This window comes from Zingiber officinale, chromosome 2A, assembly GCF_018446385.1.
Source record: "Zingiber officinale cultivar Zhangliang chromosome 2A, Zo_v1.1, whole genome shotgun sequence".
In the NCBI taxonomy this organism is placed as follows: Eukaryota; Viridiplantae; Streptophyta; class Magnoliopsida; order Zingiberales; family Zingiberaceae; genus Zingiber; species Zingiber officinale.
Genome location: NC_055988.1, coordinates 155,350,732 through 155,366,110, shown reverse-complemented (window position 1 = coordinate 155,366,110; position 15,379 = coordinate 155,350,732).

Here is a 15,379-nt window from a genome sequence, read left to right as displayed (position 1 = left end):
TAGGGCTCGCGTGAGGGAAAGAGAAGAAGCTGGGCACGCGCAGGTTTGTGGGGGAAAAGGGAAACGGCGTGTAGGGAGAAAGAAAAAGAAAATAGGAAAATGAATAAATAAATTCAACTTTTCCTCACTTAAATGGGGTAGCCTAAACAAGCTTTTCCGGGCCCCGTTTTTGTCCCCGTTAACTCGTCCATACGAGCTCCGAAAAATTCCCGAAAAATTTTCAAAAATTCCGGAAAATTTCCTTATTAATATTCGCCTATTTTTCGGTATTTTACAATTATAGAGATCAACTTAAGTAATCCATTTTAGTCAAACACTAACCGAATACATTTACTTAACTTGACTAATCAAGTGAACATTGCTATCTTCTAATAGTTAGTTAGTAACTAACGGTTAAACATTTAAGACAAATTTTTAGATAAATATTTTTTTTTAAATATATCAAGTCCAGGGTGAAGATAATTGAAAATGATTTTCAAAATAATTTATTTCTTTTCCTAATACTTGTGGTAAAAATCACTTTCAAAACAAAAATCACTTTCAAAATAAAAATCACTTTCCTAATCCTGCTTTCAAAGTTCTTTTTGTAAAATACTTTCAAAAATACTTTTAGGATACTTGCTTTACAAATTTCTTATACTTTTTTAAACTATCTGCTTTGAGAAGGGCAAGTGTTTTGAAATTTATATTTACATGTGATGAATAATATTTTGAAAGATATTTTCGAAAAACACTTTAAAAAATTCTTGAAAAGTTTTATTCAAAGGTTATCTTTTTTACTTTGAAAGATATCTTAGAAAAATCTTTTAAAAATTATTTTATAATTATTTCTAAAATTATTTTTTCTGGGATAAAGTTTTTTTAAAAACTACTCTAAAATATATTTTGAAATGATAGATTTGTAATATAATTTTAATTATTTTTGAAATCTATCTTAAAAATTAGTTTGCAAAGTATGTTTTACAAATGGTTTCGGTTGTACAATCAATTTTCAGAATGTTTTGAATCACTGTTAAAATGCTTTTAAAATTTTAGTAACTCCTCCCCCCAATAGACCTACAAGTTTTTACTCTATACAAATTATTACTTGCTTGTGTATTTGCAATTTGAAATACATATCTGAATTTTTTTAATGAATGCCAAAAGAGGAGAGTAAGGGTTAATAGGACAAAGACAAACTAAAAATCATGAAACAACAATTGATCTTACCTAAAATGATCAAGAGAATAAAAATAGCAATTGATCTTACTTAAGTTTCTCTCTTAAATCAATGATTATTATTATTATTATTATTTGTATATCTTTTCCTAAGTTTAACCCATGTTATCATTACATCAAAAAGGGAAAGATTGTTGGTACAATTTGTACTAACGATTTAACTCAGGTTTTGATGAATGACAAGTGAGTTAAGTTAGGTGTTATCGTAATCTAACTTTGTTACCGAATGTGCAGGATAACTAACTTGATGGGTTAAGATGATCTGACACCAGGCGGGAAGTCCAGTCGAGAGGTTCGATTCACGAGTAGCGAAATCCGAATGTGTAATTCTAGCAAGAGATCGGGATGCACGATTCCCAAGTGGCGAAGTCCGGATGTGTAATTCCGGTAGAAAGACCTAGTGGGTCAAATTGACGTCAAGGAGGTAACTTGACACACGATAAGTAGAGGTAAGTCATTGGAGGAGAGTGACTAAGTGAGGACGCATCCCAGTTGAGGAGGCAGTAGACATCGATCTAATTTAGGTCCATTTTAGAAACTTAAATTGAGATCCTGACTAGATCCTGGTCTAGATGACTGGGTCTAAGTCATAAATTATATTATATTATTATTGTGCTAATTTTGTTTTGCAGGTTAAATATTGTCGTGTTGGGCAAACCTAACTTGTAGGGAAAAAAAAGCTAAAAGACCTCCGTTGAACAGTACCCGAAGCACCTTCAAACATTGGAAGACGTCTTTGTACTGTTCATGTAAGGTGCCTTCTGTGCTATGGAAGGTGCCTTCCAAGGGATAAAATTCAGACTTTGTCACAGATAAAGAGCAACGAGTTCAGAATCAGATTTGACACGTTGGAGGTGCCTTTAAGACTATAGAAGGTGCTTTCTACACCCTTTAAATGGGTATCTCGACCAAACTTCAAAACACAACTTCTATACGAACTTCTATGCGCCCGATTAGCTTTCTGACTACTCCAATTTTCTGTTGCTGTCCTGCTACAACTCTGCTATGCCCGACTACCACCGAGAAGCCGACCAAACATCGAGCTCGAGTCGATTGCCTACGAAACATGTTTAGTAACAAAGTATTAATTCCTGTACTTAATTACTGCAAGCGGAAAATATATCTTGTTACACTTTTCGATACTTTTTGTACTCGATCCCCTCTTTCGACGATTCCAAAAGAGGTATTTTTGTGGATTACCTATTGATAGGTCTACGGAACCTGTGTCTTGGAATAGGAGTCGCAGAAGGCTCCGAACCAAATAAAACTGAACCGTGTCTTTTACTTTTCTATTTTTTATTTGTATTTCCATTGTACGTACTTTGATTTCAAAATCGAAAAGATAAAATTTTAAAAATCACGTGATTCACCCCTCTCTCACGTACGTCTCGATCTAACATATCAAAATTAAGATGTTTAATGGTGTGATCAGAACTTTTTGTGATGTCAAACACATACCAGATATAAGGAAGAATTTGATCTCACTAGGTACACTGGATGATATTGGTTGCAATTACAAATAAGTGAGCGGGGTGATAAAAGTCATCAAGAGAACTCTAAAGGAAATGAAAGGACAAAAGTTAGTAAGGAACATCTATAAGTGGATAGAGACTACAATTGTAGGTGGAGTCGTCTCGGTGGAGTTTGAATCAGACAGTACTATCTTGTGGCATATATGGCTAGGGCATATGGGTGAACGTGAGATACTAGAACTTCATAAGAGAGATTTGTTGAAGGATATCAAGATATGCAAGCTTGAATTCGGCAAATTTTATGTTCTTGGAAAATAGAGTAAAGTGCAATTTAAGACGACAATAAATAAAACAAAGGGGATTCTAGACTATGTGCATATGGATCTCTCAGGACCAACCAGTAGCATCAAGTGGAGGACACTTATATTTTGTGAGTTTTATGATGCTTACTCACAAAAGGTCTGGATATATATTATGTGTCACATGTCAGAAACTTTTGCAAAGGTTAAACAGTCAAAAACTGAAGTGGAGAACCAGACAGGAAGGAAGATCAAATGTCTTAGGTCAGACGATGGGACTGAGTACACAGATTCAAAGTTTTAAGAATTTTGTAAGCAACATGGGATAACGAGATATTTCTCGGTTCGCAGGACACCTCAACAAAATGGTGTAACAGAAAGGTTGAACAGGACAATCATTGAGAAGACAAGATGTCTCTTGTCTCAGGCTGAATGCAAGGTTAACAAAGAATTTCTGGATGGAAGTGGTAAACATGACATATTATCTCATTAATAGATTACCAAGGGCAGCACTAGAAGGCAAAGTATCAGAGGAAGTATGGACAGATAATCCAGTAAATTACTCTCATCTTTAAGTTTTTAGATGTTCAGCCTATATGCACATATCTAGTGTGGAAAGATTAAAGCTAGATGCGAAGTCAAAACGGTCATTTTTCTAGGATAACATAAAGGAGTTAAAGGCTTCAAGCTTTGAGATCTTAAGGCAAACAAGGTGGTGATTAGCAGAGATATGGTCCTTGACGAGAAGACAAAGCTACAACGTACTCAAGAAGAAGAAATGGAAACACCACAAAGCAACAAGGAGAAAAATGTTATGCAAGTGGAGCTAGAGACTCATGATGTAAAATACCGAAAAAGGGCAAGTAATGATAAGGGAATTTTTCAGAATTTTTGAAAAATTTTCGGAAATTTTTCGGAACTCGTATGGACGAGTTTACGGGGATGAAAACAAGGCTCGGGAAAGCCTGTTTAGGCTACCCCAATTTAACGAGGAAAAGTTCGATTTTTTTTTATTCTCCTTTTTCCTTGTTTTTATTTTTCTTATTTTCTTCCGCGACGTCGTTTCCCTCGCACACCCGAGCCGCACCCCCTTCCTCGCCCGATGCCATCTCCACCATGCCCTAACCGGCGGCGGTTACCTTCCTCCCCTTCTATTTCTCGCCACTGCCTCTTCCCCTAGCCATTGTCCGTTGCCCCTCGTCGCAGTGGAGATCCCCAAATCGCATCAAGAGTCGACGCCTCTTCGATCCGGATCCCAGCCCTAATGCCGATCACCGGGCAGCACCCCTTGCTCCTCTGCCCGAGAGCTCGAGCCGACGCTGTCGACCGAGATTGCTTTTGCCCTAGCGACGGCTGCCACCACCTCTGTGCCCTAGCATCTCCGCCGACGTCGCCTCCCGATTCCCCTCCCTTCCTCTGGTCCGACGAGACACCGCCGGCCTTCCTTCTGCCGCAGCCGCCACAGGGAGCAGCGACGACGCCTTACAGCCGACGCCGAGGTTTTTCCTATTTTCTACCCTAGCACCGGCTATCCTCATGTTGTGATCTAGTTCTCCGCCGTCGCAGCCACCTAGACTCACTGTGCTGCCTCTCTTTTGCCTCTGTCGATTTTCCGATCGGTTCCGATCATTTTCCCTGGTTAACGGCGTGAACACAAGGTCGCCTAGTAGTGATCTTAGAGGTAAGGGAGTTGCCCTAATTAGTGAATCGGGTACTTGATTCTTGTGTTGTGACCACTTGATTCTTTTTCTTGTTTTGAGCAGTGAAGTGTCCAACACGTATAGGGTGCTGTGGTTTGTTCTTATTTTTCCAGTAGCAACCCCATCCAGCAACCCTTGCTCCAGCAGCAACAGCAACTGTGGTTAAGGTATTGTGTAAGAATTTGGTCTTTGTTGTAGATGATTGCTAGTTGTGTTAGCAATACTTGTTAACTTAGGTTTAGAATTAATCAAATGATGTAATTAGGGTTAATGAAGCTAACCCTAGTTGGTCGATGGATTATGATTTAGCTTAGTTAATGGATGCATGATAGAATTAGCTAAATTAAATATTGTGACACAGAACTTTGACACGAGACGGGTATCTCGACGTCGTGTTTGGACCAGCTTGGACTTTTCGATTGGAGACGGGTACCTCTTGACTTATCTTTTATGATATTGTCATTTGGATATGCATAGTATTTTATAGCTACAAGCAATGATCATGTTTACCTTTGGTATGTCACAGTTTGATACCCATAGCATGTTCTGTTTTTGTCGTTTGTTATGTAACCATGTTTATGCCTCGTGATTATTACCATGGTTACCTTAATTCCTAGAGTAAGTGACATACCATGCTTTACTGATGTAAGACTAGATTCTGGATTTTTATTATCTAGCGTGTGTACCTATATTTTTATATCATATCTGATCTGTATACCTAGACCCTTTTGTTTTGATCCATGTACATTGTTGGTACATATTTTTTGGAGGTGGATATGTTCCGGACCTAGGTTGTTATACCATAGAGGACCTGTATACCCTAGATCTGTGGATCCGACTTACTAGTACTAGGGTACACATTTATATATATATATGTGGATTTGGTTCAGGATATTGTCATGCTTAGTTTCATACACCATTCGCATGATTGCATGCTACGTGATAGGTTGCTCCATTATTGTAGAGCATATTGCCAGTTTCATCATTGTTCAGTGCTCCGTTGGTCCGCTCATGGGTAGCGTGACGCAGCGTGGTAGCACGTCAGTTTTGCTCTGTTCGGTGCTCCGTTGGTCCGCTCATGGGTAGTGTGATGCAGCGTGGTAGCACGTTAGGGACCCCTCCCCGTCATGGTGTACTGGGAGATGAGAGCATTGTGCTCCCCCATTTATGATTTGGGGTAGGAGTATGTGTGTACTCCGACAGCATCCCGTCCATTCAGTCACTCATCAGGAGCAGTGACGTCAGAGTGCACGGTTGTCACAGTCGTACCCACTCAGTCTCATCATTGTGTGTGAGATGACTGACTGGCGTTAGGGGTGACCATGTCATTGACATTATATGCATTTATTGCATTTATTTGCTTGTATTTGCTGCATTTTGGTGGATGCATTTGTTTGACATGCATACAGGAGGCATATTGTGTATCTGGTTTGACGATCCTTTTGTTCTGGATAGGAGTTCCTGGTGAGTACAGCTTCCTCAGTTACCTTTCAGTTTTTCATATTTCCTATATATGATTAGGAAGTTGTATTCCATGTTTATTGTTGTTAGATATTTCTTACTAGGCATGTCTATTGGTATTCGCTGAGTTGTTGAACTCACCCCGTGGACACTATCTTTTTCAGGTACCAGGTTGGTTATGATATCGCTTGGAGTATCCTATCTGCTGGTCTCCACGTCACCTCAGAAGATTTATCGGTTTCATTTATGTTTTGTTTGTTTTATGTGTCAGTGTGTTTAGTTTATGCTCCGGTTTTGTTTCTGAAGTTTTGAAGTTGTTATGTGGTATTTTGTATTATTGTTGGTTGTGTAAGCCTAGCCGGCTAACAGTTTTGTGTTTGGTTTATATTTAGTTTCTGTCATTTTCCGTTGTATTTTGGTTTTGCTACAGCCGAGTGGGCTGCTTTATATATAACTGCGTGGTTGTGTTTTTATTGTATCAGCCGAGTAGGTTGTATCATATAACTGTGTGGTTGTGTCTATATTCTAGCCGCCTGTGGCTGATGTATATTGTGCATGTAGAAATGATTCTGATTGTCAGCCGTACAGGGGAGGTGCTGCCGAAATTTCTTCGGACAGGGACTCCCCCGGGGCGTGACAATTAAGTGATATCAAAGCAGGTATACGATACTTGCTATGTGTTTTGGATTTTCGAGATTTATCTTATACCAATTTATTTGGTATCAGAGCACGGTACGAGTTTTATATACCGTGTTCGGATTTCGTGTTTTGGTCTTCTCGATGTGACTTTTCGGGTTTTGGGACCTGGCAGCAGCAAGACATCTCCAAGCTATAGGAGGTATGTTGGTATACTGTTATCCTACTATTTTGTTAGTGTATGCATTGTTGACTGTGATAGTTATGACATGTAATAGCACTTTGTATCAGGTATTTGTCTGATGTTATAGCCATATTACATGTGATGGGTTAGCTACTGATGATGATCGACCGTAATAGAGATTAAGGGTTACAGTTTCTGGTGATTTTTCATATCATACACCAGTAGTTTTTAGCTTCTAGTACTACTAGTAGGAGATGGAGGCACATACCTGCCTCTGCTATTATTAGCTGTGTAGTGGATAGTATCTACCTATTTATGTTGACCTAGCCAGTAGTATACCATGTTAACTTAGTTAATTTCATCAGTAAATATTAGTTTACTCTTGTTAGTTTGGTCAGTAGGAGTCTGATTTACACTTGTTGATTTGCGTAGTCGTATATTGATATACTTTAGTTGCTTGTGGAGGATTAAGGTATTCTTGATTAGTTAGTAGATGACTGATTTAATTTTGTTGGTTTGATCAGTAGAGGACAGTCATACTCTATTTTTTAGAGGTTCGAATCTTTTGATTATTTGTGCTTAGTTAGATATCTAGAGTACATTTGAGTACATGACTCGTACTGACGTGGAAAATACTGAATTAGCCGTATACCATTGTCGGCTTGGTCAGTCTATTGAGGATCGATGTATCCTATTCCATGTGGACTTTAATTTTAGACTGTATGTACCTAGTTGGATTGTCTATGATTGTGTTTTCCTGTATGATCTTTATGTTTGATTTTATTTAGTTATACCCCTAAACCATGAGAGTAGGTAGCATAGGGTTTGTGTGGTAGATTGGATTAAATATGTTGATTATACATACTTGTGTAGTTTATACACTTGATTATTATGTGTTGTAGGAGTTCTATGATAGACGGTCAAAATTGCATGTAGTGAGTGTATATTTGTCCAGATGATGATTATTGTGGGTTTCTAGTAGATTATACTGAGTGGTCTGATTGGTTTATTGGAGGTATTTTGTCGATTAAATTTATGTTGTGAAATGTACACATGTGTTTGAGTGTTTTATTGAAGGTATCTTATCGACTTAATCTGAGTTGTGATATGTGCAGATGTGTTCGGTGTAATATTTGAGGTATCTTGTTTATTATATGATTGTTCTGAGTGTATACTCATGTCGATTATGATTTGTTTGAAGTATTACATTGATTATACTCTTGGCATAGGTGTATATATGTCATGTGAGTGTTGTTTGAGGTGTATTGTTGATTATACCTATGTTGATATATGCACACGGGTTCGGTATGCATTGTTGGAGGTATCACAATGAATTATACCTATGTTGTGAATATGTGTGGTGTGTACAAACTGGAGGATTATGTCTATCATACATATGTTGTGTGAGCACGTGTGTCAGGTGTATGGTTGGTAGCATCATGATGATTCTACCTATGTTGAATGTAGAATGTTGAGTGTCTACATTATGTTATTGGTGTTATAACCCTGTCAATTAATTCTCTTATTAGTGGGTGACCGACTCACTAGGATGATGATAGAGTTGACTATGGATTTGATTTGCTTACTAGGTTGTTATACCCTAGGCTACCCACAGTGATCTATGGTAGAGAGATCTCGTACAGTCTCTAGCTGGATAGTTAGGTGCCTTAGGCACTTATGTATTGTTTGTGGTGAAGTGTTGCTCCCACATATTGCGGATTGCTTGTAGCGGAGCATTGCTCCTATATTTATTGTAGATACATATTTCGGATTATTTGTGGTGGAGCGTTGCTCCCACATATGGAGGATTTCTTGTGGTAGAGCGTTGTTCCCACATATGTGGTATTTCGTGTGATGGAGCGTTGCTCTCACACTGGAGGATCTATTCTTTGGTGATTTATATTGTTGGTGATCAGATCTGTTTATTGTCGAGGATCTTATGGTTAGGAATGTCTGTGATACGGACATTATGTGTCTTGGTTTTTACCATTAGGGCTTGCGGTGCCCTAGATGTTATCATGGACTCGATGATTTGGGTATCCCTAGGATGTTTGGATTGGGTTCCATTGTCTTATTGACGATGTTGTGATCTATTTCGGATCCGAGGTGATTCACGTACACCATCTTCGCATAGTTCTAGAGATGTTTTGATGGAAACGTCTATATGTGAAGATCAATAGTGCGTATTTTGGTTGTCTTCTGTGAGATGTTTGAGACGCACGGTCACCAGTAGGGGTATACCGTGGATCCACAGGAGATAGAGGTGGTTACCAGTTGGGAGTTGTCATAGCCTATACATGAGACTCGCAACTCCCTTTGTCGAGCTAGTTATTATCGGAGGCTCGTTGGGGGTTTTCCACGCGTTGCTATGCTAATGACACGTCTGACCAGGAAAGGCGTGAAGTTCACGTGGTTCGAGAACTACGAGACCAGCTTCCAGGAGCTGAAGCGGAGACTAGTGTCGGCTCCGATTTTGGTTTTACCTTCTGGAGAGGATGGATTCGTGCTCTATACCGACGCATCTCTACAGGGTTTGTGCGTTGTTTTGCTGCAGCACGGCAGGGTAGTCTCCTACTTCTCGGTAGTTGAAGGAGCATGAGGAGAACTACCCAGTACATGACTTATCGTTGACCTCCATTATTTTTGCCTTGAAGATTTGGCGGCATTAGCTATACGACATTACATTTGAGATTCTCACTGATCATAAGAGTCTCAAATATCTGTTCACTTAGAAGGGAGTTTAATCTCCGACAGAGGAGATGGATGGAGTTCTTGAAGGATTTTGATTGTACCATTAGCTACCACCCGGGGAAAGCTAATGTGGTTGTCAATGCACTCAGCTAGAAGTCCAGAGGGACTTTAGCGTGCCACCGAGTTGTGGTTACGGACTTGATTCAGGGATTCTCCGAATTGGGCCTTGAGGAGCAGGGACGGACAAAGCAGGGTATTCTTGTTACCATGGTTGCTCAGTCGTCGATCAGGACGAGGATCCGATAGGCCAGGCTGGTGATCAACATTTGCAATTTATAGGCAGTCAGATAGCTTCCGAGCAGCAGACCGAGTTCACATGAGACGAGGAGGGTATTATATACTTCCGAGGCAGATTATGCGTACCTCAGTCTCATCCGATCTTACAGGAGTTACTTCAGGAGGCCCATCGCTTTCGATTTGAGGTCCACCCAGGCGGGACCCGACCGCATGTATTGAGATTTGATGCATTCCTATTGGTGGAACGGAATGAAGAAAGACATCGCAGATTTTTGTAGCTAGATATCTTGTTTATCAGCAGGTGAAGGCTGAGCACTCGAGACCTGCCAGATTACTTTAGCGGATTCTTATTCCTGAGTGGAAATGGGAATACATTACTATGGACTTTGTGGTGGGTTTGCCTAGGACACGACGAGACCATGACGTGATTTGGGTAATCGTTGATTAATTAACCAAATCCGCGCATTTCTTAGCGATCTGGAAGACTGTTTCCCTGGATCGATTAACAGATCTGTATTGCCGGGAGATCATCAGATTTCATGGTGTCCCTTTGACTATTATTTCGGATAGAGACCCCTGTTCCCGTCTCGATTTTGGCAGAGTCTACAGCAGGCCTTGGGCACTCAGCTCCAGTTTTCCATCCGCAAACAGATGGACAGTCAGAGCGGACCATTCAGACTCTAGAGGACTTGCTGAGGTCAGATGTATTGGATTTTGGAGGCAGTTGGGATGACCATTGGCCCTTTTCAGATCCTGGAGAGTATTGGAGCAGTAGCATACCATCTGGCACTACCACCGTCTCTGGCAGGTGTTCACGACCTATTCCATGTGTTTAGGCTGAGGAGATACATACCCGACCTGACCCGACACATGTGCTGACAGATATCTCAGTTCCTATTCAGTCTGACGTCACTTATGAGGAGGTTCCGGTACGGATTCTGTACCGGAAAGAGCGTCAGTTGCGGAATAAGACAATCCGACTGGTTAAAGTCGGATGGCAGCATCAGTCGGATGAGGAGGCTACCTGGGAGCTCGATACCCCATCTTTTCACTTGAGGTATGTGATTTAATTTACCGTTCAGCATTTGTACTCTTTGCCTGTTACATTTGATGATGGTAGATGACGAAATTTGGGAACCAAATTTTTTATTAGTGGGGGAGAATGTAAAATATCGAAAAAGGGCAGGTAATGATAAGGGAATTTTCCGAAATTTTTCGGGAATTTTTCGGAGCTCGTATGGACGAGTTTACGAGGATGAAAACAGGGCCCGGGAAAGCCTGTTTAGGCTACCCCAATTTAACGAGGAAAAGTTCGATTTTTTTTTTTATTCTCCTTTTTCCTTGTTTTTATTTTTCTTATTTTCGTCCGCGACGACATTTCCCTCGCGCACCCGAGCACCCCCTTCCTCGCCCGACGCCATCTCCACTGTGCCCTAACTGGCGGCGGTTACCTTCCTCCCCTTCTATTTCTCGCCACTGCCTCTTCCCCTCACCACTATCTGTTGCCCCTCGTCGCAGTGGAGATCCCCAAATCGCATCAAGAGCCGCCGCCTCTTCGATCTGGATCCCAGCCCTAGCTCCGTTCACCGGGCAGCGCCCCTTGCTCCTCTGCCCGAGAGCTCGAGCCGACGTTGTCGACCGAGACTGCTTCTGCCCTAGCGACGGCTGCCACCACCTCTGTGCCCTAGCATCTCCGCCGACGCCGCCTCCCGATTCCCCTCCCTTCCTCTGGTCCAACGAGACACCGCCGGCCTTCCTTCTGCTGCAGCCGCCACAAGGTGCAGCGACGACGCCTTACAGTCGACGCCGAGGTTTTTCCTATTTTCTACCCTTGCACCGGCTGTCCTCATGTTGTGATCTAGTTCTCCGCCGCCGCAGCCACCTAGACTCACTGTGCTGCCTCTCTTTTGCCTCTGTCGGTTTTCCGATCAGTTCCGATCATTTTCCCTGGTTAACGGCGTGAACACAAGGTCGCCTAGCAGTGATTTTAGAGGTAAGGGAGTTGCCCTAATTAGTGAATCGGGTACTTGATTCTTGTGTTGTGACCGCTTGATCCTTTTTGTTGTTTTGAGCAGTGAAGTGTCCAACACGTATAGGGTGCTGTGGTTTGTTCTTGTTTTTCCAGCAGCAACCCCATACAGCAGCCCTTGCTCCAGCAGCAACAGCAACTGTGGTTGAGGTATTGTGTAAGAATTTGGTCTTCGTTGTAGATGATTACTAGTTGTGTTAGCAATACTTGTTAACTTAGGTTTAGAATTAATTAAATGATGTAATTAGGGTTAATGAAGCTACCCCTAGTTGGTCGATGGATTAGGATTTAGCTTAGTTAATGGATGCATGATAGAATTAGCTAAATTAAATATTGTGACACAGGACTCTGACGCGAGACGGGTATCTCGACATCGTGTTTGGACCAGCTTGGACATTTCGATTGGAAGCGGGTACCTCTTGACTTATCTTTTATGATATTGTCATTTGGATATGCATAGTATTTTATAGCTACAAGCAATGATCATGTTTGCCTTTGGTATGTCACGGTTTGATACCCATAGCATGTTCTGTTTTTGTCGTTTGTTATGTAACCATGTTTATGCCTCGTGATTATTGCCATGGTTACCTTAATTCCTAGAGTAAGTGACATACCATGCTTTACTGATGTAAGACTAGATTCTGGATTTTTATTATCTAGCGTATGTACCTATATTTTTATATCATATCTGATCTGTATACCTAGACCCTTTTGTTTTTATCCATGTACATTGTTGGTACATATTTTATGGAGGTGGATATGTTCCGGACCTAGGTTGTTATTCCATAGAGGACCTGTATACCCTAGATCTGTGGATCCGACTTACTAGTACTAGGGTACACATTTTTATATATATATGTGGATTTGGTTCAGGATATTGTCATGCTTAGTTTCATGCACCATTCGTATGATTGCATGCTGCGTGATAGGCTGCTCCATTATTGTAGAGCATATCGCCAGTTTCATCACTGTTCGGTGCTCCGTTGCTCCGCTCATGGGTAACGTGACGCAGCGTAGTAGCACGTCAGTTTTGCTCTGTTCGGTGCTCCGTTGGTCCGCTCATGGGTAGTGTGATGCAGCGTGGTAGCACGTCAGGGACCCCTCCTCGTTATGGTGTACCGGGAGATGAGAGCATTGCGCTCCCTCATTTATGATTTGGGGTAGGAGTATGTGTGTACTCCGTGTTGGACCCCGTGGTAGTTTTGATGTGCTCAACCAAGTTAGTTAGGTCCTGCTGTGTTTGATCCCTGTGTCTGAGTGTGCAGGAGCTTAGGAACACAGGAAGTCGAGCGGAAGACGCAGCTAGCGAGAAGGACGGCACGGGAAGGGAGCCGACGGGCTCGGTGCGTCCGAAGGACGAGAGAGCTGCGGAAGAGTACTCCGGTGGGCTTGAAGAGCGTGCGCGGCGTTCGAGGGATGTTAAGCCAGGATGGAAGGCTGCTCGAGGAAGCCCTATTTCGGTTGGCCACAATCACCCAAAAGATCGGAGCATCGGAAGTCGCAACAAGCTGGAAACGAAGTCAAAAGAGCTGAGCTGCCAGCTTGGAGGCACCTCCAACCTGACTGGAGGCGCCTCCAGCTTGAAGGCGCCTTCAACCAAGTTGAAGGCGCCTTCAGCCAGGCTGGAGGCGCCTTCAGCCTGATTGGAGGCGCCTTCAACAGGTCAAAATGACCGTTTGCGTTCGGATAGAGTTCTATCCGCTGACCGAGCTGTGGAGGCGCCTTGAACCTTATTGGAGGCGCCTTGGACCCTCGGGATAGAATTTCCAGAGGCTATTTAAAGGCCCCTGGAGCTAGGAATTAGAAGACAACTCAAGCAATCAATCTGTTAGCAACTCCTAAGCAACTAGTGAGCTTCAAAAGTGTAAAAGGCTTCTCCGCCTTCAGAGAAGGAGATTTTTCTTACTACGCTTTTCTACTGTTCTGGATTAACAACCTCCTTGGTTATAACCAGGTTAAATCTCTAGTTCTTTTCCATTCGTGTTTCTTTTTCTGTTTCATTAATTTAGTTGCTGATTTAAATTCTGAGTTGAAATCTGAGGAGGGTATAGTTTGTTTTTGTTTTCAGCAATTCATCCCCCTCTTGCCGGTCTCCGCTGCACCAACAAGTGGTATCAGAGCATGATCGCCTCAGAAGGACTAACCGCCAACTGAAGCACTACGATCAAGACGATGGCCGGAGCAAACATCCATCCTCCGAAGTTTGACGGAGACTTCGCCACCTGGAAGCGCAAAATGGAGGTATTTTTCAAAACGGATTTTGATATTCTTATTACAATGAAATATGGTTTTGCAGCGCCGAAAGACAAAGAAGAAAACACATGGAGCAAGAAGGAGCAAGCCGATTTCGTCGCCAACGGAAAGGCGGAGTTCCACCTGCTTAGCGTGCTGCCACCACAAGAAGTAAATCGGATCGGAAGCTACGTCTCAGCGAAAGATCTTTGGGAAAAATTCCTGGAACTACACGAAGGTACTTCCGAAGCAAAGCTAGCGAAGCGCGACATCCTCCGGAACCAGTTAACGAACCTCCGGATGAACCAAGGCGAGAAGGTACCGCAACTCCAAGCGAGAATCAAGGAGGTAATAATGCAACTAACAAACCTTGGAGAAGAGGTAACCAACCGGGACTCCATCCGGTACGCGCTCAACGCCTTCCCTAGAACTCTAGAGTGGGCTTCCTTAGTAGATGTGTATTACATCTCTAAGGATCTCGAGGTAAGTACTTTAGAACAATTATTTTCTACTTTTGAACTTCATGAATCTCGAGTTTCAGAACCCAACGAAGCAAAGAAGACAAGTCAGAACATTGCCCTAAAGGCAATAATAAACAGTTCTGACTCTGAAGCCTCAGTCGACGAATCAGAAGCGGCACTACTGGTAAAACGCTTTAATAAATTTTTTAGTACTAATAAATTTAAATCGCAGAGGCATGATCGAAAGAAGAGGACGGTTCGCTGCTACAACTGCAACGAAGAGGGACATATCAAAGATGACTGTCCAAAGCTAAAGAGACAGGAGAAAAAAAAGGCAAAGCCAAAATACAAGAAACCAGAACCCTCCAAGCACAAGAATCTGAAGGCTACTTGGTCAGATTCGTCATCCTCCGAATCGGAAGTCGAAGAATTCTCGGGACTAGCACTGATGGTCAACCATCAGATAGAAGAAACGTCCAGCTCAGAGATGAGCATCGATGAAGGGGGAGGAACATCAGAAGAAGAAAGCAGCAGTGAAGGGGGAGCGTCACCAGACCAGGTAAGTAAGGTACGCAATCTAACCCCAACTCAATCTTTCAAATTTATCAAGTCTCTTTCTAAAGAGTTAGATCAATTAGAAAAAGAGAATGCTGAACTAAAATTGAACTTAGCAAGAGCATGCCCGTTAGAAATGTATGA